The 26,754-nt window shown below is 40.0% G+C and overlaps 1 long non-coding RNA gene across 1 annotated transcript; it reads right to left on the bottom strand.

Annotated features, from left to right (window-relative positions):
• Positions 1–1,214: 1,214 nt before the first annotated feature.
• Positions 1,215–26,551, bottom strand: LOC140943739 (uncharacterized). Its single transcript, XR_012166628.1, has 4 exons — positions 26,397–26,551; positions 4,057–4,312; positions 3,105–3,158; positions 1,215–2,339 (listed from the first exon to the last, which is right to left on the bottom strand). It is a non-coding gene; the product is annotated as an uncharacterized lncRNA (long non-coding RNA).
• Positions 26,552–26,754: the final 203 nt, after the last annotated feature.

The raw sequence follows: 26,754 nt of genomic DNA, 5'->3' as shown, positions 1-26,754 counted from the left end.
ACAATCAGAACTCCAGTCTGGGTCTTCCAGTCTTCAAGACTTACTAAGTCTTTTCTTTCAACTTAAAGCCTGTCCATCAAGTACGGGTTTCTAATTTCGGCTTTTTTAAAAAATGGGAGTATTGTAGGGAGGTGTATTTTATGGACTTTGTATCCCTATATTTGGAAAGATTGCAAGTTACATTGTATGTTCACAATTTTGCAAATCTACAAGAGAAAAGCGCTTTCACCGCCTTTTCTGACTTTGCGAAAAATAAACGGCTTTAAGATAATACTTACCTTGAAAGTAGATGATACCATTGTGCGTAGAGGCCACCGTCAAATCAGAAATATAACCATGAAGATGTGCATGTTATACAATTGTAAATGCCCACCGTAACGCGAGTAACAACCTGAGAATTAGAAATAGGTGATGTAATGTCACGTGGGTAACACATCCCCCCTTGGAGTCAGGCGATATAATTGCAAATTTCACCGTTTCATCTTGGTAAATATTTTATTCTTGAGAAAAAAACAATATTGGTCTTGTTATTTATCACTGAGAAAAAAGGTCTTACATTAACTTCCTCGTTGAAAGCTCTTTCAGTGCATTTAAAATTATATAGCAGTCGTGTAGATTTGTTCGGAAAAGAAACAGCGATAATAAATTTGGATGATGTAGAAGTAAATTTTTATGGAAATTGTTCATTAAATGTTGCCGTTGGTGCATTCTGCAGATAACAACGTATTACCGTGGAAGCTCTCGTAACTGACACTCTGGTAAGCAAACAGCTCCACTTACGGCCACCTTTACAAAAGTCCGTTTTTCTCAACTCCTGTACAAACCCTGTATTTTTACATTCTCGTAAGCGGCCAGGTCCAGGTACGAACACCTTTTCCGCGTCCCGAAAGTGTCCGCTTACGAGAGCTTACACTGTATTGCAAGAAACGATTGCAACGACGATTTTTAAGGCAATTGTTGTAACAATTCGAAACAATGTCGCAAAAAACAAAAAAGTTGCAAAGTTCCCCGTGTAACACTGGACAGTGCTGGCAATAATAAAGAACAGCGATTATTGGGCGACGGTGAGCAAAATATCGTCATTTGGCAGTGGCGTCAATTGCTTATAGTCCATTTCTACGATGACTCCGTTTTGCTACTAATGGCCTGTTTACATGGGGGTTCGGGTACCTACCTAAATTAAAAATACCTGTTAAGCACATAAAGAAACCACATCAGGAAGAGTTTTTATTAAGGAACAATAATTCTAATTACAACTTTTTTTATATACTTTGCCGCAAACACAGGGAGAAACTGCGCATTAATAGAGCATTGTTCCCGGTCTACAAAAAAACAGAAGCAAATCAAGTTTAATCTCCATGGCGCATAAACAACCGATTATCGGAAGGAAGGTATATACAGTGGCCTTAAGAACTCTAGTCCAATCAAGTCAATCAAAACTCTGTAAATACCTTATTATTAAAAAAAAAAAAATGAAAGGACGTTTTTAACTTACACTTTTTCCAATAGCGTGCGTAGAGTTAACGAAAACAGTTCCGAGCAGTTTTCATAAGATGCTATGGCTGCGTCCACTCAACTCATTAGTGTTGGTGTAGCATTGCTAATGAGTCGGGCTATATGCACAGGGCGACGCACGCAGCTAAATTTATACCGTTCCTTTGTTCCTGAACTGAAAACAAAACTGTTTTTTACCCCATGTAAGGAAATCTAAGACAGCCTTAGATTCTAGATCCCGCACTGTGGATTGCAAATTCACGATGTGAATTCTGGATTTCAGGCACTGGAGTCCGGATTTCTAATCACTGGAACTTGGGATTCCTGATTCTAATCCTTAGCTGGATTTCAAAGTCTAGGATTCTGGATTCCAAAAGCAAAAATATGCGGTATTCTGGAATTTTCATTACCTTACACAAGGCGATATTTTCTTTTCAAACAATCGAATACAGCTTTCGTCCCCGATAACTAAACGTACGAAGTGACTGCAAATCCTAGTATGGTCTTATAGTAACATCATAGTAGCCTGTGTTCGATATATTAAAGTTCTAACATGACTCCGAGGCTTGAGGGTCAAAATTGCAATTGTCTCGCAATTCCCAAAAGAGACTTTTGTTATTGAGTACAAAGAAAACCAAACCAAATCTAGAAATATGACCAGAAAGCCTCGGAGTGGTCTTAGAATTTTGATATATCGAACGTGGGCTTTTATAAAGGTTTCGATAATAAACGAAGCGATCAACATTGTGATAAGTTCTTAATGTTCATCTTGCGAAAGTTCATTCAAGGCTACGCGTTGTCTTCCGAAGGCTCCTGCGAGGGTTACTCCGTGTCCCATTTGTTTTCTACCCAAAGAAAAGAAAAAAAATAACGAATAAATAAGTGAGGGCAGAACAATGTTTCTAGTGCCAATAGGCGGGCGCGGCAGAGGGAAATTTTGTTTTGGCCTAAGAAGTTGGGGGATGGAGAAGGGGAGGTTTCCAAGATTTTTTTTCCAAAACAACATTAGGGAGGAGCTTTTTCTCTTTAGCAGAGTTTTATTCTATCTTCCTAGACATTTGGCAGAATTTGGTGCCAGATGGTTGCTATGGTTACTGAGATATGACGTCTTACTAAAACGCGGTCAAGACATTTTACGTTTTTTTGTCTGTTTGTTTATTCTCCCTTTTGAGCAGAAAAAACCTATAAACTATCCCCGAAAGTAGCAAAGTATATAGCTATAAAATAAACTAAACCTCTGGCATAAAAAAATGCTTAATCATCCAATGTTATTATTTTTAGTCGGAATTGTCTCTAAAGTCCAAGATGGCGCCCATTTTCATAAACTTTATAATCTGTTTTCTTTACACGGTGAAGGGAAGTCTGCGTAAAGACCCCATAATGAATACCGTTAAGTAGTATCCTGCTGTTTTGTTCTAGTAAAATGCTCTGATTGGCTGCCTGACAAAAGGCATTGGAAGCATCATCTCTGAGTGGCAGTTATTGAGAATTGCCAGGAATAATTTATGCGAAATTGGTTTCAGCGACATGTTTAGCGAAGCTGTCTTGCAAGCGTCGCTTTTCAGTCTGCAATAAAGTAAACACTAGTCGTCCGCGAGCATGCTACTTACCGATTGCTTGGGATTCTGAGTGGCATTTTCAGTCATTTTAGCCGCCAACTTTTGCTGTCAGAAAAAAAAATAAGAATAAAGTTTAGTAGGTAAAACAACACATTTCCACGTGTCCTAATTTGCAGAAGAAAGCAAAACGCTGAAGGATTCTGGTCATAGTAATAAAATGACGCCATCATGCAAAAGCCTATTGTATGGTTCGGTATGCTGTAGAGCGCGTGCACTCGCGAGGCCGTCATCTATGCAAATTTATTGTAACAAAAAAGTGGATCACCAACATAGCCGCCGTGATTTCAAGTAAAAACGCTCCATGCGATTCAAAGACATTGCCAACCTACCCCTCCCCTTACTCAAACTTTAAACTAAATTCTCACTTTGGACTAATTGTTGTGTTAAGAGAGGGGTGGGTGGGCTGAACTTATACGATTCAGGGACACTGCCCCTGACACTATCCCTCCCCTAACCTAATGTCAACACTAAGTTCTCTCTTAGGGCAAAATCTTGGTTTAACTGAGAGGTACAAAGTGGGGAGGGAGAGTAGGAAGTTTTCCAATACCCTATACTCCGTATTATTTGTTCTTCACTAGAGAATTGTATGTGGCCATAAATCACTTATTAGCGGACTCTGTTACCATTTATGTTTTCTACATGATAATATATGACTGCGTCGTCTACATGCCCCTGATATATAATATGGTAGGGGTTTCAGATTTCACCAGTTGAAGTTTATGGAAGGGAAGGCAAATATGTCTTTTCAGTTTGTAAAGGGAACGAAAAGGGCCAACGGACGCATTTTGTGGCTGCGAAAATGTCAAGAAAACTTTCTGGATTAGTGATTTATTCGTATTTACGAGGCAGTGCATTTGCAGAAGTCTAAATCAGTGCGAAAGGGTAACTTTTCTGTGAAAATTATATCTAAAAGGGTAAGCCGTTACACCTGGTACATACTTACCAAGAACATTGCAAGGAATTCATGTCCCCTTGCCTTCTGCTTTTTAGGTTTTTTTGTAGGTTTTTTTGTAGGTTTTTTTGTCGGCGTTCGTCTTCTCGTAAGACCTGGTCGCTCATATCCCCGAGCTGGGTCTAAAAGATCACAGCAAACAATCAACCACAAAAAAGTGATCGTCAAGAGTCGTTTGGAATCCATCGACTATATCGTTCTTCCGGTTTACCAGGTGTTCTGTTCCGAAGATGAACTTGAATCTCAGCTGAAAAAGAAAAAGAAAATTGTTGGCTTTTTCAGCTTTTCACTTATATTAGTTGTTATCTCTAGTTTTTAAGTGTCAAGAGAAATTTGTGTCTCTCGTTATCGATATAATATTCTCAACGTGTTGGCCTGGAGGCCATGTTATCGTGTTGGAGTCCTTACGATACACCGTTTCCGAGTACGGGTACGACAGGAACCCATGGTACGAATAATTTACCCGTACGCGTAGCCCGTAGATTGCCTCTTACCCCGAAGAAACGGGTAGGGTACCGGGTAGAATGATGCCACTATGACGTCTGGGAAATAATGGTTTCCTTTTCTAAGTACTTGGCAAGCATGTTCGCTTACCCGTACCCGTAGGCAGAAAAGGTGTATCTTAAGGTCACTCTTATGTCCGAAAATAGAGTTCATAAATACCTTTTATTTAAGTATAAACACCAATGAAGTACCAGGTGAGCTTTCGCGCGAGAACATGTTATCTTCACATATGTAAAGATCACCGATGCTATCGGGCTATATAATAAATCGCGCCTTTCACAGAAAAAGCTATTAAAGTGAAATGGTTTGGTATTTCATTGGTGTTTATATCATAAATAAAACATTACATGGTTGCTTGGAAATACGAAATTTCTCTTCGACTGGTGAATAATTCTATACTTAGGGTGCGTTCGATTGGGAAATCTGGATTTATATTTTAAAATCCGGATTTCGGATTTGCAATCGAACGCGAAATCCGAAAACGGATTTCAACGCTGAAATATTTGTTTAAGGATTTTCCTTTTTACCGTTCGATTGGGAAATCCGAAAAAGGATTTGAAAAACTGTCCTTAGGAAAAGCGGTCTTGCATGCACACGCATAATTAGTAAAAAGAAGACCGCTATTCACAAGAACAGTTTTGCAAATCCTTTTTCGGATTTCCCAATCGAACGACAAAAAGGGAAATCCAAAAAATCCGGATTTGGATTTCTTAATTCAAATCCACCCTGAGGACGGATTTCTCGGAGGTGAGCTTGATACCTTCAAGCCAAACATAGATCTTGTTCAGACCAAAATTAAGCCGCTCATTCAGTTGATATCATTGTCAGCATAGGTGATGCCCATAGTGGTAGTAAAAATTCTCAGCCGAGCTGAACGAGTCGAAAAGGCAATTCGAAAAGTCATGAATGTGCAGTGAAAATAATAAGGGACCTAAAATGGTCCTCTGGGGTACACCACTCCATACCAATGTCTCACCCAACTTACGGTCATTCACTACAACACAAAATTATGTAGGCACGACCACTAAGGTATGACATGAGCCACTCTCCTTTGGGGCCAGTTATACCGTCATAATCGAATTTAAATAGCAGTAATAGCAGTAAGGCATGGTGGACAGCCTTTTCATAGTCTTTTCGAGGTCCAGAAAGATACAGACATGAATCACTGTACTATTGGCGTGGTCAATATTGAATTACTAACTTTTGGTTGCCTCAAATAAGGCAGAATCAGTAGCGTGACAAAAGCTGGTTAGGTGACTTTATTTATCTCAACGTATTTAACTTAACAACCTCAGTAGCCTTGAAACGTTGACTCTTACTGTCATTGTACGCACAGTGCATACCCATAAATCGAAAAAAAAAAAAAAGAACAGCTGATCCTCCGTATTGATATTTCCGACGACATCGAAGTCGCGGCGATCGCATTGCCATTTCAATCAAGTCTGACAACGTTGGTCGTACTTGGTCGTGGAAGGCAGGCAAAGAAACCTGTCCCAAAAACTGAGTGTGTTTTACGTTCAGTTGTTATTTTCTCGTTTCCGTCGTCCTTGACGTTGTGCTGAGCCCGATAGTAGCGTGAACACGTAAAACAATTCTTGCTATGCGACGATTTTGTGAGAAAACCAACGATTTGATTCCGTCCGTAGGTGCCCATAATTACTTACTGAATTTTGGTGTCTAATCATACATCCTTCATCAGTTTACTCAAGCCCTAAATTAAGGAACAATAATTATTATAATAGTAAGTTTCTTTGTTTACCCTCGGCAGTATTTTATAGCACTAATGCTTGTGGGGCCGAGCAAATGCCTGAAACAAATAATTCAAATTAAACTTAACAGGGTGAAGGATACCATTTTGCCGGAGGCAAACCAGCTGGCTATTTACATGCTTGGTCGAGGATTTGAACTTGGGACTACCGTGAACAGATCCAGCTAGCGGTCAGGGCGGGACTTGAATGCGGGGCCTCCAAATTGCAATTCCAGCGCTTTAACCACTCGGCCACGCTGCCTCCTACAAGGAAGGTTTCATTTTGGCCGAAAACCTGATCACTGATCATCACTTTGTGAGCAGTTACACAGTATGATAGGGCTGTCGACTCTTCGTTTCACCCTTACAAACTTTAAACTAACTGGCTGTGGCTATAGTCGACATAAACGCCTTAGTACGTATCAAAACAGATTTAGAACCCTTGAAGCCCCATTATCTCTGGAATGTAATCATTAATCGACAAGTAATCGTTGATCAAAAGAGTGCCGATCTATACTGCATGCGACAATTTGTCCCAGAAGAAGAAAGGGCGGAAACTAACTTTCCGATAAATTGTTGTGAATTCATGAGTCTTTCGTATTGACGACATTTCAATGGTTTTGAACTCTGAAGACTGATCTTGGAGTACTAAAATTATGAATGAGCTAAGCTTCGTTTCAAGGCATGGCGCGGAAGCTTGAGTAGTTTCGAAAGACAAACTAGCCCAAACTCAGCAACTCGAAAGGCATAAGTTCTGATATGAAATGCAACTTAGCACTGCAAATTTGCAAGAAATTTAAACTGGAATTTGAATCCAAGGAACTCAGGGGCACCCAACGAGAATATAGTTCAAAACCACTAAAACATAGCATTGTTAAACGTATTTTAGTATTTAAATGGTAGATATAGGCATATTTTTATCCCCTAAACATTTTTCATCAGTTCGGACTTCCTAGCTGAAAGTCTAGTGATCCGAAAATTATAGGGATCAAAACTTACCCGTTCGAAAATTCCAGCCAGAAAAAAGGCTCCCGAAAATTCTAGGTGACCTTTTTAGGGTAAAAATCCGTTAAAAATAGGCAATTATACCATTTTTTAGATGTTCGAAAATCCTAGGAGAGGCAGGCAAGAAAGAAATTTTACAAAACATGTTACGAAAATTCTACATATCAAATCGTCTTCCGAACAGATGTTTTCCGAAAATTGTCGTTGTGTGCCCCTGAGAACTCAGACAAAGATTAAAACAGCGATGCGATTAAACTGACTGGCTGCATTGAGACAACTAACAAACATAACATTACCGGACAACAAACAAACTGGAAACTGACTTCCACTCGTGGCTTCTGGGATGGTCTGACTACTAGTTACTAATACTGTCCAACGCAAACGGATTCCGATGGTGCAGACCGCCGCAAACCGTTTAAAGTAAAGTTTTAAGTTTGCGGTTTTAAGTTGCAGGCGGAAGAGAAGATGGGCAATTAATACTCACTTGCAAAGGTGCTGACACGAAATTTATCAAAATTCAAACAGTGGGAACTGCCACAAAACTCGTTGAAACACGAAAATAACTGATGAAAATAAGGCACAAAGAACCTTGCAAATATACGAAAAAGAAGGCACTGTTGGACAAACGTGAAGATTTTGAAAACCTATTTGCCCAGTTAACAAGGGAATATATTAAATTGTAAAAATATTTGAATGACACGAAGCTGTGACTTCGTCACTCACACGTAATTTCTCAAGTTCCATAGATAATAAGGATCCCCAGATAGATAGTTCAATTCTTGGTTTTCACATGACGTCACCAAAATTCAAACTAAGAAACTATCGCTTCTTCTGCGTTTCCACTTTCATGTGATACTAGAGCACTTTAAAACCTTTGTACAAAAAAATTTCGGTTCAAAAGGGTTCTTTTTTTTGCGATACAGGACACTTTAATTTCCAAGAATTTGCGTAACGCGGCATTTAGCTGACAGCCGGGAAAGCTCTCATGTGGGTTAAAAAAATTACGGTTTTTTGGAGATTTTGCTATCTAAACGTTCCTTGTCTTAGAATGAATATTACTTTAATCGTTATGAGTTCCTCAAGCGAAGAATTCACGCATAAGTAGCAAAACTCGAAAACAGATGTTTCTGTTGGTTTCCTGCGGCCATTATGTGCCCCTGAAAGGGACACAAACATGGCGTCTCCATACAAAGCTTTATAAATTTGGGTAAAACGTTTTTCCGAATATCTCGCATATGAACTATTGCATAGACCTGATTTTTGACAAGGCTTTTTGTATATTTATCTTCTTTCATTTCCCAGATTCTAGACCTTCTGTATTAAAAGGTTTCCACTTTTATTTCTACTTTCTCACGTGAGTGAAAACCGTGAATAGGGTAACTCCTTCAGTTTTTGTACAAGATAAAAACTGCTATCCAAAGAGGCCCTACAGTGGTTTAATTTACAAAATCAACTTGCCGTGAAACAGTCCCTTTAAATTCCTCCTTTTCCTTTCCAAACATTAAACAGGCCAGGGACACCCAACGACGGTTTTTTTCCTAAATGCATTAAAAACGGCTTTTCGGTTAGGCTATCCAAAGCACTTTTAGATCTCTAGAAATGCATTCTGAGCAGCGCTATAAAATATTCATTTGTTCGGTCATCTTAGGGCAACTTGAGTCTTTTCGAAATTACAGGGGCTTCAGAGTTATTTTCCCGAAAATTGGGGACGCATTTTAAAGCATAAAGAAAGTAAGATTTTTTTTTATTCCTCTCTCCATGATCGCATTTTCGAATCCGAAAGTTTTAGGTTTTCCTTTTTCTACGAAAAATAACTTTACCTGGGGAGAGAAATGCGAACAATTCAACTTCAAGTTCAAGTTCATTTATTCACACTTATTCAATTACAATACAACAATAAGGGAAAAAAAAGGAAGAACTAAGACCCTGTTTACATGGAGTGGGGGACCCCGGTCTAGTGGGGTAAGTTTCTTTTGTTTTGTGTCCTCCAGAGCGTGAAAACAAAAGAAACCAACCCCACTAGACCGGGGTCCCCCACTCCATGTAAACGGGCCCTAAAACAGAGCTAACTATACATTGAATTAAACATAAAAAAGGAAGAGTGTGTAGCAGCCAAAGGAGCCAAGCTTTCGAGTTGGCTACTACCACAGAGCAGTTACCAGTGGGTGGAGGTTATACGGTAGTAATAAAAAAAAACTATTTAAATTAAATAATTAAATAAATAGAACTAAGTAACTCTTAAATTCTATACTGTTAAACTCTCAACGCGTTTAACTCTCCACCCGCTATCTTGCGCCGCTGACAACCTACATTTATCGTAAATCGTAGGGAATTTGTTAGACAATCTTCGAAACTTGTACATGAATGGAACGGTCGTCTAGAAATTTTTAGCCTTCCTTCGGAAAATTTGGAAAATTCTATGCAATTTTTGCTTCTCCGAACAGATATTTCACAAAAAAAACAGTCGTTGGAGAGATTTGTTACTCCTTGGAATGCAATGTCTATTCTTTATAGTAAAATGTTTAAAAATACGTTTCGTATAAGGAACGCCATTTTTAGGCAAAGTTGATTTATTGGCTAGACGGTGTGGAAAACAACTTGATATACATGTTAATCTTGTGAAAGTACAGTTATTTGCAGCGCAAGACAGCTGAAATAAATTGACATTCACGTGTTTCCTGTCAAGTTAAGATTGTAAAACAATCCGCAATTTTAACAGTTAAGCAGTTGCGGATGTATTAAAGAATAACCCGTGCCGGAATTGAGTAGCTCGAGACACGTGCCAACGCTGATACACGTGTTTTCTTGGCACAGTTCAGAGCGCGAAACGATCCACAGGGAATTCGTTAAAAAAAATGCGCTTGAAGTTTTGCAGGTAAACAAGTCCTAAGATAAAAAAAAGTATCGTCAGGAGCTGGCATCGTTCGAATGTCGAGCTCTTTTTTTGGCAAACTGAGTTGTATGGAAATTAGTTTTCGGCAATCGATCTTCAGCTGCACAAGCGTTGCGTGCTCGCTAAACTACCGAAACAAACCACAGGCGGCCCAGACGTAGTATGTGTCACTGAATGAATATATTAATATCCACATGGACAAATTAATGCGATGAGTCGTCGAAACTCCCATGGACTAAAATAGTCTAAAAGTCAAAATATAACAAAACAAAGCTAAGATACCTTCAACTGAACGTATCCTTGTCTTTCCTGGCCGGTTTAAGTGGCATTTTGTTGAGTTTTGAAATTGTAGGTACTATCCACTAAAGAAGAATTAAAGGCTGGCTACAAAACAAACAGACCATCTCCACGCGCCTTCACACGAAGCGCTATAAATTCGAGAATAATCGACGAATCCGCTCCAAATAACCATCGGCTAATCTGCAGGTAACGTGTGCTCCTGCTTCTGGCTCGCTTGCTCCACAAAAGCCATCACAACTGCACAATAATTGCTCGCTCATCAACAACCACTGTTGACCTTTACGCTTCGATATGACCGCAAACGACCAGGTTTAATACGCTACGTGAATATTCAAGCTTAGCGACCGCGTTCGCGCAACAATGCAGCACTTGCTATGGGAGGGATGGTACTATTGCTTCCAGGTCAATCGACTGACCGAAGGTTCGCTGCGTTAGTTTTGACCAGAAAACAAAAGGCGATCGCGGGACCGTCCGTAAGTTTTCAACAGGGCAGCCCTGGTTTTCATGTTCGAATTCTTCTAACGTTCTCTGTCTCAGCTGCTGTCACATTGTTCGTCCAGCCGCTTGCATAGGTTCTTGACTCTACCAGACTTATTTGCTTAGATTAACAACGTCTTACTCCATAATATGTTGTCCAAACTGGTGAAGGAGGACGAGAATTTTCCGCCCAGGAAAAAGGCAAAATCTGGCCCCCGCTATGCAGCTGAATAGAAGATACAGCTGAAGATATCGTAAGGTAAAATTTATGTGCGCGATATCTTTTTTTATTATTATTATTATTCTCAAAATTCAGGGGCACCCAACGATGATTTCCCCCTAAATGCATCGAAAACACATTTAAGGCTGTCCAGGGTACTTTTGATCGAAAAATGTATTCTAAACAGCGCTTACATAAATTTAGTCAGGAGGGCTAAAAGCGAAGCTAATGATTTATAGTTTGCTCATACTAAATATAAAATATATCGTGTAATGCTAAGCGGAGAAGGCAACGAGACAGGGCCACCCAACGACTGTTTCCTCAAATACTTTCAATTGAAAACACTTCTGTAGCTATTCATAAAGTACTTTTAGCTCTATAGAAATGCATTCTAAGTGGCGCTATAAAATTTGCATCTCAGTGTTCGGCCATTCTAGAGGAACTTGAGTCTTTTCGAAATTACGAGGAATTCAGAATTATTTTCCCGAAAATTTTAGATGCAATTTAACGTATTACGAAGGAGATAATTTTTCAGATACCTTCTTTCATCACATTTTTGAATCCGAAAATTTTAGGATTCCATTTTACTCTCTAAGAAAAATAGCCTAACCCGGTGAGTGAAATGTGAAAAATTAAAAGTTGGATGCCCTTGACCAGAACTGTGAAAAACAACAATAGGTCTAATTGCAGCACACTTTCTTGTACATTTCCTTGCCGTTGATTTGCATGACTGCAACGTGAAACGTCCAGAAAACTTCCTGGTTTTCACTTTTTATGGAGAAAATGTGGTACATGTTCTTATTCACTTTTTCCACTGCCGCTCATTTTTTTTAGCTCCGCTATAAGATTCGTATCTGTTCGGTGCTCCTTGGGCAAATTGGATCTTTTTAAAAAATGACAAGGGCATCAATATTATTTTCCCGATTGATTGACCTGGAAGCAATAGTACCATCCCTCCCATAGCAAGTGCTGCATTGTTGCGCGAACGCGGTCGCTAAGCTTGAATATTCACGTCGCGTATTAAACCTGGTCGTATGCGGTCATATCGAAGCGTAAAGGTCAACAGTGGTTGTTGATGAGCGAGCAATTATTGTGCAGTTGTGATGGGTTTTGTGGAGCAAGCGAGCCAGAAGCAGGAGCACACGTTACCTGCAGATTAGCCGATGGTTATTTGGAGCGGATTCGTCGATTATTCTCGAATTTATAGCGCTTCGTGTGAAGGCGCGTGGAGATGGTTTGTTTGTTTTGTAGCCAGCCTTTAATTCTTCTTTAGTGGATAGTACCTACAATTTCAAAACTCAACAAAATGCCACTTAAACCGGCCAGGAAAGACAAGGATACGTTCAGTTGAAGGTATCTTAGCTTTGTTTTGTTATATTTTGACTTTTAGACTATTTTAGTCCATGGGAGTTTCGACGACTCATCGCATTAATTTGTCCATGTGGATATTAATATATTCATTCAGTGACACATACTACGTCTGGGCCGCCTGTGAACAAACCAAGAGCCACAAGCGTTCGATTTTTTCGAAAAACCAATCAAAATCTTGTATTCATGTTCATTTGTTGCTTTTAGTTAATTATGCTCGAGCTTAACCATTCCAAGGTCAAACGACACTCTAAAAATCAAATATCTTCGTTGACAAAATTATCCATTATTAAGACCGTTGTCGGGAAACTTTCCACAACAGCCGCCTTTAGCTGGGACAGATGCATCTGAAATCAAATTTTTACCCGTAACATATCTATCGGGACATTATAGCAGCCGTAATGTGGAGGGGCAGCCGTCATAGTTACTGAGAGAAGAGCTGGCCGTTGGCAGCGCTTACTTGGCCGTCGTATGGCAGATTGGGTATTTACAAGTGTGGCCGGAGATTTGAACTTGGGTCTACTTGCGAAAACAAATCCAGCTAGCGGTCGGGGCGGAAATTGAATTCGGGGCCTTTCGATTGCAAATGTAATAACTGTTTGAACACTTGGTGACTAACTAAAGGAACCTGAAAAATAACTGACTAAACAACGTACACACTAACCATTAGATAAAACTCATTGCACTTGCCTTAAAAATAGGAGAATGGTGATGCTGCTGGTAGCCTGTGCCAGGCTCTCAGATAGTAGCGTAGGAACGTATTAAAACGAGCAAAGCGAAAATAAGACGCGCACGACTTGGGAAAGGGTGCCCGCGCGTTTTTTACATTTCTTATTACTGAACGACTTTCCACCACCATCTCGGAGCCTGGAACAGGCTATGCTGCTGGTGGCTACGTAGTTTGAAAACCGAAATTGGCATTGCATTTGCACACAAAAAAGCCTGTCTTGCTTCTGACGGGTAATTTTTTTTAGTGCTACTGATTGGTGACACGTAATTCCTAGCGCCGCCCAAATTACGTTTTTAACACATTACGGACTTTAAGATCCAACGACAGGAGGCGACAAGAACGTCGCTTAAAAAGAGAATTTGCGCTCTTTCAGTCTTTATAGCGATTATTCTTCCCCACTTAATTTGTCAATTGTAGGCGAACCCTCCTGAAGCTGAATTTCAAGGGACAATATTCAAGCACAGAAAGAGAAAAAAAATTTCGTCGTTGCTTGTTTACGTCCTCCGTAAAACGCGAAATGAGGCATTTTCACGTCGTAGTCGTGCGAAAAAGGGAAAGAAATGTACAAAAAAGTGTGATGCGAAGTTGTTGTTTTGCCAATTAAACCAATTGTTTTTTGGACGTTCTCGTTGTCGTCCGCGTCGTTGGATCTTAAAGTCCCTATTGTCTGACTTGTCAGCCGCGGTGTAGATTTCCTACTAAGCAGGTTATATCGATGGGCGACCTTTTTTCTTATTTATTTATTTTTTTTTTTATGACGGAGTTTCTCATATTTTTTTTACAGTGTATTGAGGTAGTTCCGGATATGACTGAAGAAAGATTTGCTAAAATCATGGAGACAGCAACAAGAGATGTTGCCGCTGCATAGTAAAGTTCCGGATCTGACTAGTGGCTTTATATCATTTGTCGCCATTTTTCCTGGCTTGAGTCGCTGTTCAAAGCCATCTTGTTGTCTCAAAGTCATGTCGCTTGTCCGAATTTAAGTAACAGGGCCTTATTTAAACCAAATGTGATTTCAAAGGACAGACGAGTGATATGAAAAAGCTATTTTTTCTTTCTTTCAATAACAGAAGGAGTCTGAAAAATTTTAAATTGTTCACTTGTATATTTCTTTCCTGGACGTCATCAACGTAATTTTTATCACCCCCATGGATGAAAAGAAAAGAAAACAAAAAAAGCTTTGAATTATAACCTACTAAAAACCGGTAATATTTTTACGTCTTTAAAATGGTAATTTGTGGCCCTGTTAACAGATTTCCATTATAGCATAGACGTGATCACCATCTGGCAAGTATTTAACTGAATCGATATTTGCAAGGTTTGCACCATCCTCGGAGACCCAGGGGCAGTTAGTCGGGTCGATAAAATGTTCGTGGTGAAAGTTTACTGTAAGATCGAGACGAGCCCCTGGGCACTTACTCTTACCGAACCAGTTCCAGAAGCGTTTGAATTGCCTGCTTCTGATTGGCCAGAAAAAAATTTTTCTGGCCAATCAGCGAAGAGAAGCTCCCGGGTGACTCTCGTGTTTTATTACACGACGTAGTTTTCCTTATCGATCGCCATAGTTGCGTAGCGCGTCCAACGGGGAAAGTTTCTCGACGAAAGTTTCAGAACAAAATGTTAACAACCCGCAAAATTGCAACCTTTAGCACGGCTTCAAGAAACAAACACTCTCCGATGAATTTTTAGGGCGGATCTTTCCAAGGTATCGTAAATTTTTATTGCTGATACGATACGCGATGCATGACTTTCACTTTCCACATTGCTCACATTCTCTAGTATACAACGCCAGGCTTACATTTTAGATGTCCATGTTCGTTGCACGACTTCTGAAATCATAAAAATGGTTCAAGCTATAAAAGGAAAATAACTTTTCCAACATCACTTTACTAACGATAGAACCTTTTAACGCAAAAAAATAAACTCAATCTGAGAAAAAAACAAACAAACAAATAAACAAACAAGCAAAAACAAATAAAACAAAACAAAAGCATCTTGACCATATATCTTGTCAGCTTATTGGAGATGGTGCCGATCCTGTTTCTCAATTTTTGGCCCAATTATTATTTTAGCCACTTCGATGGTGATGAAAGAATTGTTGTTAGAATTGCCCAAGAAATGTGAACACCCGCCTACGAACGCAGATCGAGACGTATTTCCGGCTGTTGCTTTTCGAGTGGACAGAGAAAGCGACGGAAATACATCTGCCTTTGCACGAGTTTAGGTGAATACTGGTGGCTGATGATAGTTTGTTATCATAGGCTAACCGCCAAAAGAAAAAAAAAAGAAAGCCAGGATTGTTTTTGTCAGAGGCGCTACGCTAATTGAAACCCAAGCCGCTCTGTCTTTGCACATATATTTACGTTTCTCTAACTTTCATTGTCTTTTGTAAAACCACATCCTGTAACCTGCATAACTGGCACTTTAAGAGCCAAGAAAGGCGAACACGGCACTCCGCGCGAATCGAACCAAAAAGAAACACATGAACTCAGTGTTCAACCATGCAAGGTATTCCGACGTAATCCAAGAATGGATTCCACTTTCCGGATTCCGGGTACTGGATTAAGGATTCCTGGTCAGGGGAACTTAGATTTCGGCGGCTTGGCGACCCAAGCTAAATTGATCTATCTACAAAAATACTTCGGCTTCCTGGTGCAGTATGCCTTAAAAGGGCAAAAACCAAAACAACCCGTGGGCTACTCCTGAGAATTCTTGGCGATCTAAGAAATTATGTCATCATTATTTAGATAAGAACAGCAACAACAGAAGATTTCTTTCTCTGTTTGCGGAAACAGAGAGCCTGTTCACGGGCTAATCCATTCCGATTCCGTATATTTCTCTTTCTTTCTTCATTTGGAATGAAATGATAAATCAGCGTTCATCAAGATCCATCTCATTAGGGACCGGTCATTATTTATCACCGGGGGGGGGGGGGGGTCGGAGGATTTTGGAGGGGGATCACTTGATTTTGAGGAGAACAGAGGAGGGGATCAGTCGTATTTGAGAGCCCAAAAGGGGGGGGGGGGGGATCACTGAAAATTTTGGAAGGATTCAGAGGGGGGACAACTCAAATTTGCTTGAACAATGCCAGTTTGAAAACATACAACATAAATGTGCCCATTCTGCTGGGAGATGATGGCTTTTGCAATCTCAATTTGTTCTATTAACACAACTTTATTTAAAAACGGAAGTCTGTCACACTGGCGAATGTGTGCATTTCAATTTATATCGAGAAAGCTTTGTTTTAACGCTTTATATTTTTCCTTTTATAACGTGCTCATGACTTAGCTAATATTCATCTTTAAACATGACAGGTGAATTCTAAATTGTGAACTATATAAACTTCTGATAACTGAAACATTGTAAAAAGCGTGTTTGTTTAAACATAAACCATTTATCGCCTCTCCAGGAATGGGCGTCCTGTGTCAGCTCTATACTAAATTCGATTCAACTACTTCATCTGCCTCATCTTGAGCCTCATCATCCCATTCAACAACTTCATTTGCCTCTTGAGCCTCGTCATCCGATTCAACAGCAACATTTAGTCCCCTTCGGCAGGTTGACCCTGGACTTTGTGCCCTTAAAATGGCCGCTACTTGCTCTAGATTTTTTGCTAGGGTCGTGCTAAAAATACCCTTTTCTAGTAGCCATAGCAAAGGGTCTAGATGCAAACTCCTTGTTAGTTTCTTAGCAAAGTCAGCATTGATGCTATCTACAGGAGTAACTCTATCATTCTCTTCGACTGAACCGAAAATTTGCCCCGCGACCTCGATTGAGGTCAAGTTTCCGATCCTAGCCCTTCCATATGGCCGAATTGTCGCTAAATATGACCTGCTGATAGGGACTTGGCGAACTGCTACTTGGCACTCTAAAAAAAGTAACTTTGCAGTTTCAAGCACTGATTGCAGTTTCAAGCACTTTGCAGTTTTACGCAAGATTGCTTGTATGTCAACTGAATTCAGATGTCTGGATCCAGACTAGAAAAAGACACGGATCAAGAGACACTTTTAAAAAAAGACTGCGCGATAACGGCTTTATTATGCTGTAAGTACATCATAGTTAGAAATCCTACCTGTATATGAACGTTTAAAACACTAAATATACACGTCGAAAGGTGAATATGGGTACAAAGACATAGGGGGGGGGATCACGAAAGTTATATATAGTTATGAGGGGGGATCACTTCACTAAAATAACATTTAAAGGGGGGATCGGCTAAATTTCATCGTGTTTAGCTCAAAATCCTCCGACCCCCCCCCCCCCCCCCCCCCCCCCCCAGGCGATAAATAATGACCGGTCCCTTATGGCTCTTGCGTTCATACACTCCCGTAGTTCCCTCGAAAACCATACCCGATTCCAGGCCAAAATGGGCGAAGACTATACCCGTTTTCAGACCAAAACAGCACAAAAACCATACCTTTTGGAGCGGCACATAACTATATAATTTACGAAAGGAAGTGTCCTCACCCCCACCCCCCTCCCCCCGGGGAAAATACAAGTTTGCACGAGCAGCACACTTTTTTTTACATTTCCTCCACGTCGCTGCACGTCACCGCAAAGAAGCCAGTAATCGGTCCTTGACAACATGAATCCAATTTCCTACAAAACCTCACGTTTTAAGGATGACGTAAGCAAAAAAAGCATTATTTTTTTCTTATTTTGAGACTTGGATAAGACCTTTGGAATTTAACTCCAAAAAAATTCGCCGACCTTTGACAAGTTGAAAGAACCCTCAGGTTGAAGATTGGCGATGAAGTTTGAAATAGAGCGAATTCACTTTCTAGAAGTGCGACTTTTTAAACTCTAATCGCAGTCGTGGTTGCTTAAGCCCCCTACTTCATTGCAGCTACTTCTCTAACAATTTTTTGACAGATGTTGAATGTAATAATAAAGTAGCCTATTCTTACTTGTAATTAGTCTACATATTATATTGTCTATGTGCAAACGTCTTCTATTTCCTTTGTTGCGCGCGTGAGACGTGCGTCTGCGCGCAGGCGACATACTGACGCGCCAGTTAGTCCGTTTTAGTATTTGTTTGAGCAAAGATTATTACGCTTAACTTTTAAAGTTACATTTCGTTAAGCTAAAAAAGGGTTAAACAGTTAACGGTTAACATTGAATACATAATTAGATTTAGATTAATATAAAGAGTAACGCTTTGTATTTAAAATAGCGCCTATTGATAAAACAAAGCTCTTCTTAAATTGCTGGGTATTGACCCGACCTTTAAGGGAGAGAAAGACACAGAGGGTGGCAGGGCCTCCTGAAGATCTTGAATAGCGCGAAGATAAGTATTTGCGCTCATTCCCTCGCTGTAGAAAACTTAGACCTTTGTTTATTCACTGACGCAGCCGTAAATTGTTTTCGGTAACCTATTGATCTAAAAACGTACCTATATCTGATTGTTGGCATTCCTCTTTACACCACTAAATCACGCGAAGGCACTTGTTGGTTCCCTGTATCCTAACCTTGATATGCTCATTAAAACTATTATTGCTTTGTGAGGAAACCCCTAACATTTTTGAAGAGGAAACTTGCGTGATCCCGATCCTGTTTCTCAATTTTTGGCCCAATTATTATTTTAGCCACTTCGATGGTGATGAAAGAATTGTTGTTAGAATTGCCCAAGAAATGTGAACACCCGCCTACGAACGCAGAACGAGACGTATTTCCGGCTGTTGCTTTTCGAGTGGACAGAGAAAGCGACGGAAATACATCTGCCTTTGCACGAGTTTACGTGAATACTGGTGACTGATGATAGTTTGTTATCATAGGTTAACCGCCAAAAGAAAAAAAAAAAGGAAAGCCAGGATTGTTTTTGTCAGTGGCGCTACGCTAACTGAAACCCAAGCCGCTCTGCCTTTGCACATATATTTACGTTTCTCTAACTTTTATTGTCTTTTGTAAAACCACATCCCGTAACCTGCATAACTGGCACTTTAAGAGCCAAGAAAGGCGAACACGGCACTCCGCGCGAATCGAACCAAAAAGAAACACATGAACTCAGTGTTCAACCATGCAAGGTATTCCAGGTAAACCAAGAATGGATTCCACTTTCCGGATTCCGGGTACTGGATTCAGGATTCCTTGTGAGAGGAACTTGGATTTCGGCGGCTTGGCGACCCAAGCTAAATTGATGTAGCTACAAAAATACTTCGGCTTCTAGTGCAGTATGCCTTAAAAGGGCAAGAACCAAAACAACCCGTGGGAACTCCTGGGAATTCTTGGTGATCTAAAAAATTATGTCATCATTATTTAGATTAGAACAGCGACAAAAGAAGATTTCTTTCTCTGTTTGGGGAAACAGAGAGCCTTTTCACGGTTTAATCCATTTCGATTCCGTATGTTTCTCTTTCTTTCTTCATTTGGAATGAAATGATAAATCAGCGTTCATCAAGAGCCATCCCATTATGGCTCTTGCGTTCATACACTCCCGTAGTTCCCTCGAAAACCATACCCGATTCCAGGCCAAAATGGGCGAAGACTATACCCGTTTTCAGATCAAAACGGCACAAAAACCTTACCTTTTGGAGCGGCACATAACTATATAATTAACGAAAGGCAGTGTCCTCGGCCCCCACCCCACTCCCCCCCCCCCCCCACCCCCGGAGAAAATACAAGTTTGCACGAGCAGCACACTGTTTTTTACATTTCCTCCACGTCGCTGCACGTCACCGCAAAGAAGCCAGTAATCGGTCTTGGACAACATGAATCCAACTTCCTACAAAACCTCACGTTTTAAGGATGACGTAAGCAAAAAAAGCAGTATTTTTTTCTTATTTTGAGACTTGGATAAGACCTTTGGAATTTAACTCCAAAAAAATTCGCCGACCTTTGACAAGTTGAAAGAACCCTCAGGTTGAAGATTGGCGATGAAGTTTGAAATAGAGCGAATTCACTTTCTAGAAGTGCGACTTTTTAAACTCTAATCGCAGTCGTGGTTGCTTAAGCCCCCTACTTCATTGCAGCTACTTCTCTAACAATTTTTTGACAGCTGTTGAATGTAATAATAAAGTAGCCTATTGTTACTTGTAGTTAGTCTACATATTATATTGCCTATGTGTAGACGTCTCCTATTTCCTTTGTTGCGCGCGTGAGACGTGCGTCTGCGCGCAGGCGACATACTGACGCGCCAGTTAGTCCGTTGTAGTCTTTGTTTGAGCAAAGGTTATTATGCTTAACTTTTAAAATTACATTTCGTTAAGCTAAAAAAGGGTTAAACAGTTAACGGTGAACATTGAATACATAATTAGATTTAGATTAATATAAAGAGTAACGCTTTGTATTTAAAATAGCGCCTATTGATAAAACAAAGCTCTTCTTAAATTGCTGGGTATTGACCCGACCTTTAAGGGAGAGAAAGACACAGAGGGTGGCAGGGCCTCCTGAAGATCTTGAATAGCGCGAAGATAAGTATTTGCGCTCATTCCCTCGCTGTAGAAAACTTAGATCGTTGTTTATTCACTGACGCAGCCGTAAATTGTTTTCGGTAAACTATTGATCTAAAAACGTACCTATATCTGATTGTTGGTATTCCTCTTTACACCACTAAATCACGCGAAGGCACTTGTTGGTTCCCTGTATCCTAACCTTGATATGCTCATTGAAACTATTATTGCTCTGTGAGGAAACCCCTAACATTTTTGAAGAGGAAACTTGGGTGATCCCGATCTTGTTTCTCAATTTTTGGCTCAATTATTATTTTAGCCACTTCGATGGTGATGAAAGAACTGTTGTTAGAAGAGGGGGGCGTAAGGGGGGTACGAATACCGCAATACCGCACATAGTAGCGCGAGAATACCGCAATACCGCATCAAAATTTAGCCAAATACCGAAACCGCAGTTACAAATAGGAAAAAGTTGACGCTGTCAATATTACAAATCCTCGTTTCAAATAGAAATAATACTGTTATGTCAGTGTTTCCAAGTTAAGGTGCGTCGAAGTCAAGCGTGCAAAAAACATAAGATCGTCGCACTCGTTTAATTTTGTTCATTACATGTATGCGTTTACATAAATGATACAACGGGGGTACTTGGGTTAATTTTTACTGGGTATGTGGCACTGGCCTCTCAGAGCTCCTACCCCATTATAGTCTCTTCTGTGGCTAATTGTAGACCCCATCTTAGTCACGTTTGGACAAATAATTAATTTTCGCGATCCCAGCTTAGCCACTTTCTAATTTTATGAATTGACCATTTTTTTCGATTGAATAAAGAACACTTGACTTTTCATCTACAGTACAAACATTCTGGTACATTTGCTAACCGTGAATGTGAAGAACTGTCTTACCCCCAAAAATCAGAAAATGTGCGACCCCATTCTAATAACTCTCTTAAAATGCGACCCAATCCAGCGGCACATCCCCACTAGCCTCTTACAAGGAAGTAACTCGTCCCCCCGGCTGCCATGCTACGTAGGCTAAGCACACACGGATACTTGTACATTCTATGTTCCTACATGCACAACGAGAAGGACTAGTAGTAATTTTTAGACCACACCATCTTCATAGATTATCTTTCGACACTACGTAATTTATAAGGACCTTAATGACCTCACTATTTGCTGGGATATCTGACTGATCACTTAGTTGACCATCTGGATCGCTCGCCATTGTTTCGCGACTGGCATGAAAGTGGCGGTAAGATTGGTAAGGAGGTTAACCAAGCTGACTATTCCCACAAGGTCCATGAGGTCATAAATAATGCGACCTGTTTACGTATCGTTGGATAAAAAAGTTAATGTCGTTAATCATATCAAGTATTAACTGAAATTACAAGCCATACGATTTGTCTGGACTGTTTGCGCAATATACGATCCCCGACTGTGCAACTATAGGAAGACACGCTGGTCACACAGGCTAGCTAGGGATGGAGACCTTTTAGGATTTGTATCCTCTTGTCATGAAAAAGATGCAGATCACCGCGACACAACGATTTTTTCACCGACTACCGTGACATAAAATTTAAACTCACTGCACACCGCTTGGACTCTGAAAACCGCAATACCGTACTTTGAAATAAAAATTACCGCAACACCGCACCAAAAATAACCCAATACCGCAATACCGCAAACCCTTACGCCCCCCTCTTAGAATTGCCCAAGAAATGTGAACACCCGCCTACGAACGCAGATCGAGACGTATTTCTGGCTGTTGCTTTTCGAGTGGACAGAGAAAGCGACGGAAATACATCTGCGTTTGCACGAGTTTAGGTGAATACTGGTGGCTGATGATAGTTTGTTATCATAGGCTAACCGCCAAAAGAAAAAAAAAAGGAAAACCAGGATTGTTTTCTCAGAGGCGCTACGCTAACTGAAACCCAAGCCGCTCTGCCTTTGCACATATATTTACGTTTCTCTAACTTTTATTGTCTTTTGTAAAACCACATCCTGTAACCTGCATAACTGGCACTTTAAGAGCCAAGAAAGGCGAACACGGCACTCCGCGCGAATCGAACCCAAAAAGAAACACATGAACCCCGAGTTCAACCATGCAAGGTATTCCGAGGTAATCCAAGAATGGATTCCACTTTCCGGATTCCGGGTACTGGATTCAGGATTCCTTGTCAGGGGAACTTGGATTTCGGCGGCTTGGCGACCCAAGCTAAATTGATGTAGCTACAAAAATACTTCGGCTTCTAGTGCAGTATGCCTTAAAAGGGCAAGAAAGAACCAAAACAACCCGTGGGAACTCCTGGGAATTCTTGGTGATCTAAAAAATTATGTCATCATTATTTAGATTAGAACAGCGACAAAAGAAGATTTCTTTCTCTGTTTGGGGAAACAGAGAGCCTTTTCACGGTTTAATCCATTTCGATTCCGTATGTTTCTCTTTCTTTCTTCATTTGGAATGAAATGATAAATCAGCGTTCATCAAGAGCCATCCCATTATGGCTCTTGCGTTCATACACTCCCGTAGTTCCCTCGAAAACCATACCCGATTCCAGGCCAAAATGGGCGGAGACTATACCCGTTTTCAGACCAAAACGGCACAAAAACCTTACCTTTTGGAGCGGCACATAACTATATGATATATTTTTTATAATTTTTGAGCTTAAAAACAATGAAAATATTCCAGCAAGCAAATGAGACGGCTTTCCGCGTATGTTGTAATCGAATTCACCGCTTGTTACCAATTGAAAAACTGTTTGACAACCTCCTGAAAAAAATCTATTTTATTCTTACATTCTTCGAATAAACGCCGCCCTCGATCAAACGCCGCAGGAAGCAAAATTACCAATAAATGCCTCCCTAGAATAAACGCCGCACGTAATACGAAGAATGCGGTGTTTACTTGAGGATAATAAGAAAAACCTCGGTACAACTTGGTAATTTACACCATCCAGACATTTACGATTCTATCTCAGCAAAAAAGGGAGATATTGGAACCATTATATTACGTAATATTTACAAACTATTTACAATAACTATTGTCAGTGATTAAAAAAAAAGTGATTTCGAAATAAACGCCGCCCTCGAACTAGCGTCGCCCTTGAATAAACGCCGCATTGGAAAAATTTAATAAACGCCGCGGCGTTTAATCTAATAAATACGGTACTTTAACCTGTGGAGTAGTGTCGTCGGCAAAGTTTTCTATGTTAGAAACTTCATTGTCCCTAAATAATAGCCAGATGCTGACTGGAAAGCAAAACATAAGCTAAGGCCCACTAACACTACCGTTTATAAACAATAAATGAAAATGAAGGATAAACCCTAGCGTAAACCAAACATGCGTCATTTTTTTTATCCTGTCCAAGATTGTGGGGGTGTTTTAAAAGTTCTCTGTCATTCCGTTCTAAAACTGGAGGAGGAATTCCGGAGTAGCCGCCCGGTTGAGTTATTAAATAACCACGTACGTAAGTGAACCCCGGGAAGTGAACATGTGAGCGGCTAGAATAGACGACCGTTTTGGCAGTGTCAAAAGACACACTATCCGTATTTAATTTTTGTTAATTTTTGTTTAATTTTGATTGCAGGGTTGCTATCGGTCGAGGGAAAAGTCAGGGAATTTTTAAAAAGTCAGGGAAAATTATTGATGTTGTCAATTTCAGTGAAAAGTCAGGGAATTCTGTTTTCCGGTTTATAGTTCATAAGTCTTCTTCAAGACTGTGAAATGCATTTTCTTTCGGAAAAGATGAAAAGTATGCTGCAAAGCAAGCAAATTGATTAATTTGACACTCTACGCCTGACACATGTAGTAGTTGAGGTCAGTGGTTTTCGTTGTCGCGGAAAGAGGTTGAAAATGAAGAGAAAAATATCGATGGCCTGCAAAAAAAGCTAAAGCGAATACAAGCATTGATTGTTTCTCATTGATACAAGGTCAGTGAAAACTGTTTAAAAGTCAGTGAAAAGTCCGGGAAAGTGAGGGAATTTTTAACTTTCTGATGAGTGCCAGCACGGTTGTGTGACGGCTGTCTAGTTCTTTATTTTGTTAATATTGTCAATAACTCTGTCTTATACGTTGTGAACGAGAAATTATTTGACGTGAATTACAAAAAAAAACAAAAAAACCATCAACATCAATCATTCTTGTCTCAAAAATGTACCTCCCAAGCAGGAATTTACATCAAACGTTAATTATGATAACAAAGAAATTTGGAAAACTTTAGTTTAGGGTAACAAGCTTACAAAAACCACAATTTCAGTGCGCTTTAATGTTCTTTAAGTTTCTCCATCCGCGCGTTCTTTTGCATTTCGGAGCGCTTATTTTTATTAATGTTTCACTCAATTAGTTGTAAATAGTTTGTGTGCATACTGAGTTTGTCTATCTTCTACGTTATTTTTGTTTCTGTAGTTTCTTTTTTTCGTTGGCCTTGGCCAACCGGAAATCATCGTTGACTTAAGAAAATATCTTTGATTCTTCCACGTATCTCTGACTTAAGTGTGCTCTTTGAGAAGTCTTCCGCACTAATATCTACCATACACGAGCAATACTAGTATTAAGAAAGGAACAACTTCCGGGGGAATGAACAAGCTTTCCAGTTCATGTTTAAGAGCCTTGCCGAACTATTCCAGCTGCAACTGGATTCCACTTGCACCAATGTCAATGACCGGAGCAAATCGCGTGAAGTTTTCCGTTAATTCTGTATTTATTTTTTTGCCAACGCTCTTTTCAAATGCGATTCTTAAGACACAAGACGTACCCCAGCACGACAAGCATTGATCCAAAAGTCATTGGTGGTCATTGGCGGTCGTTTTCTAACGGTGCGCGAGTTACTTTTCCTATTGTCCTCGATCCACCTGAGACAGTCCTTGAATTATGCAGAAACGCATTTGATATGACGCTAAATGTAGTACAGGACACTATTGTGTTCTCTGACGGACAAGTGTCCGACAATGATTTCTACTTTGACTATCGAACTACGTAAAGGTTAATTTAGCCGTTTGCAAGGCAAGCCACTAACTTTAACCTCGCTCTTCAAAGCTATTGCGCGCTTGGGCTTGGGAATCGAAAACGCCATCTCCCTGGAGGCGAGTAGTACTGATTGTAACCACAGATCAACTGAAATTAAACGCTTTTTTCAGGTTTATAACGAAATCTTAAACTATTGCGTGGCAGTTGCAAACAAACAAGCTTTCATCCACGATAAAATTGTAAAGAAATCGTTACATTATTCTGTTTCCACCCCTTTTACCCTACTTAATAATATAATTCAGTTATCAAAGAACAAATTGAATGACCAAACGATGACGAAATTAAGCCATTCGCCATCTATTTTGGCTGTTAAGCTGTAGTCAAATGTATCCGTGGCTTTTGTGCTCGTAGGTTGTATTTCTTGCACTGGCTCTTAGGCACAGCTTGCAGATATACACTATGTATAGTAATTAGAACTTAAAAGGTGCATGAACTAGAGAGGGCAAGAAAGAAAACCTTTGAGCACATCAAAGCCTCCAACTGCTTAGTTGCTATTCGTTTGAAGTATTCAAATTTTTGGTACTTACAAAAAAGGGAAATGCAATCTATAAATAAAAGTATCTCTGCAACTGACTTCACGTTTCTCGGTTCCATTGTACCGAATCTTCTCCAACGTGTTCCCAACTGGCGTTGATTCATAGAATGCTTAATACTTTAAAATAAGTTTCACTTACAGTTTGAAGTGCGTAACACAATGATAATTTTTCGATCCTTAAAACTTCCAGCTATTCAAACATCCAAACTTCACAGTGCCACTTCGAATCTGACTGGGGGAAGAGATCAGAAAAGGACACTAGTCAGTCAGTTGAAAAGCAGCATTTATGTCTGTCGGATTTAACGTCACCGAATGTACCGAATGTACCGAATCTTCTCCAACGTGTTCCCAACTGGCGTTGATTCATAGAATGCTTAATACTTTAAAATAAGTTTCACTTACAGTTTGAAGTGCGTAACACAATGATAATTCTTCGATCCTTAAAACTTCCAGCTATTGAAACATCCAAACTTCACAGTGCCACTTCGAATCTGACT

Source organism: Porites lutea, chromosome 7, assembly GCF_958299795.1.
Source record: "Porites lutea chromosome 7, jaPorLute2.1, whole genome shotgun sequence".
In the NCBI taxonomy this organism is placed as follows: Eukaryota; Metazoa; Cnidaria; class Anthozoa; order Scleractinia; family Poritidae; genus Porites; species Porites lutea.
Note: the sequence above shows the minus strand (reverse complement) of the source record. Positions and strands in the feature narration are given on the sequence as shown.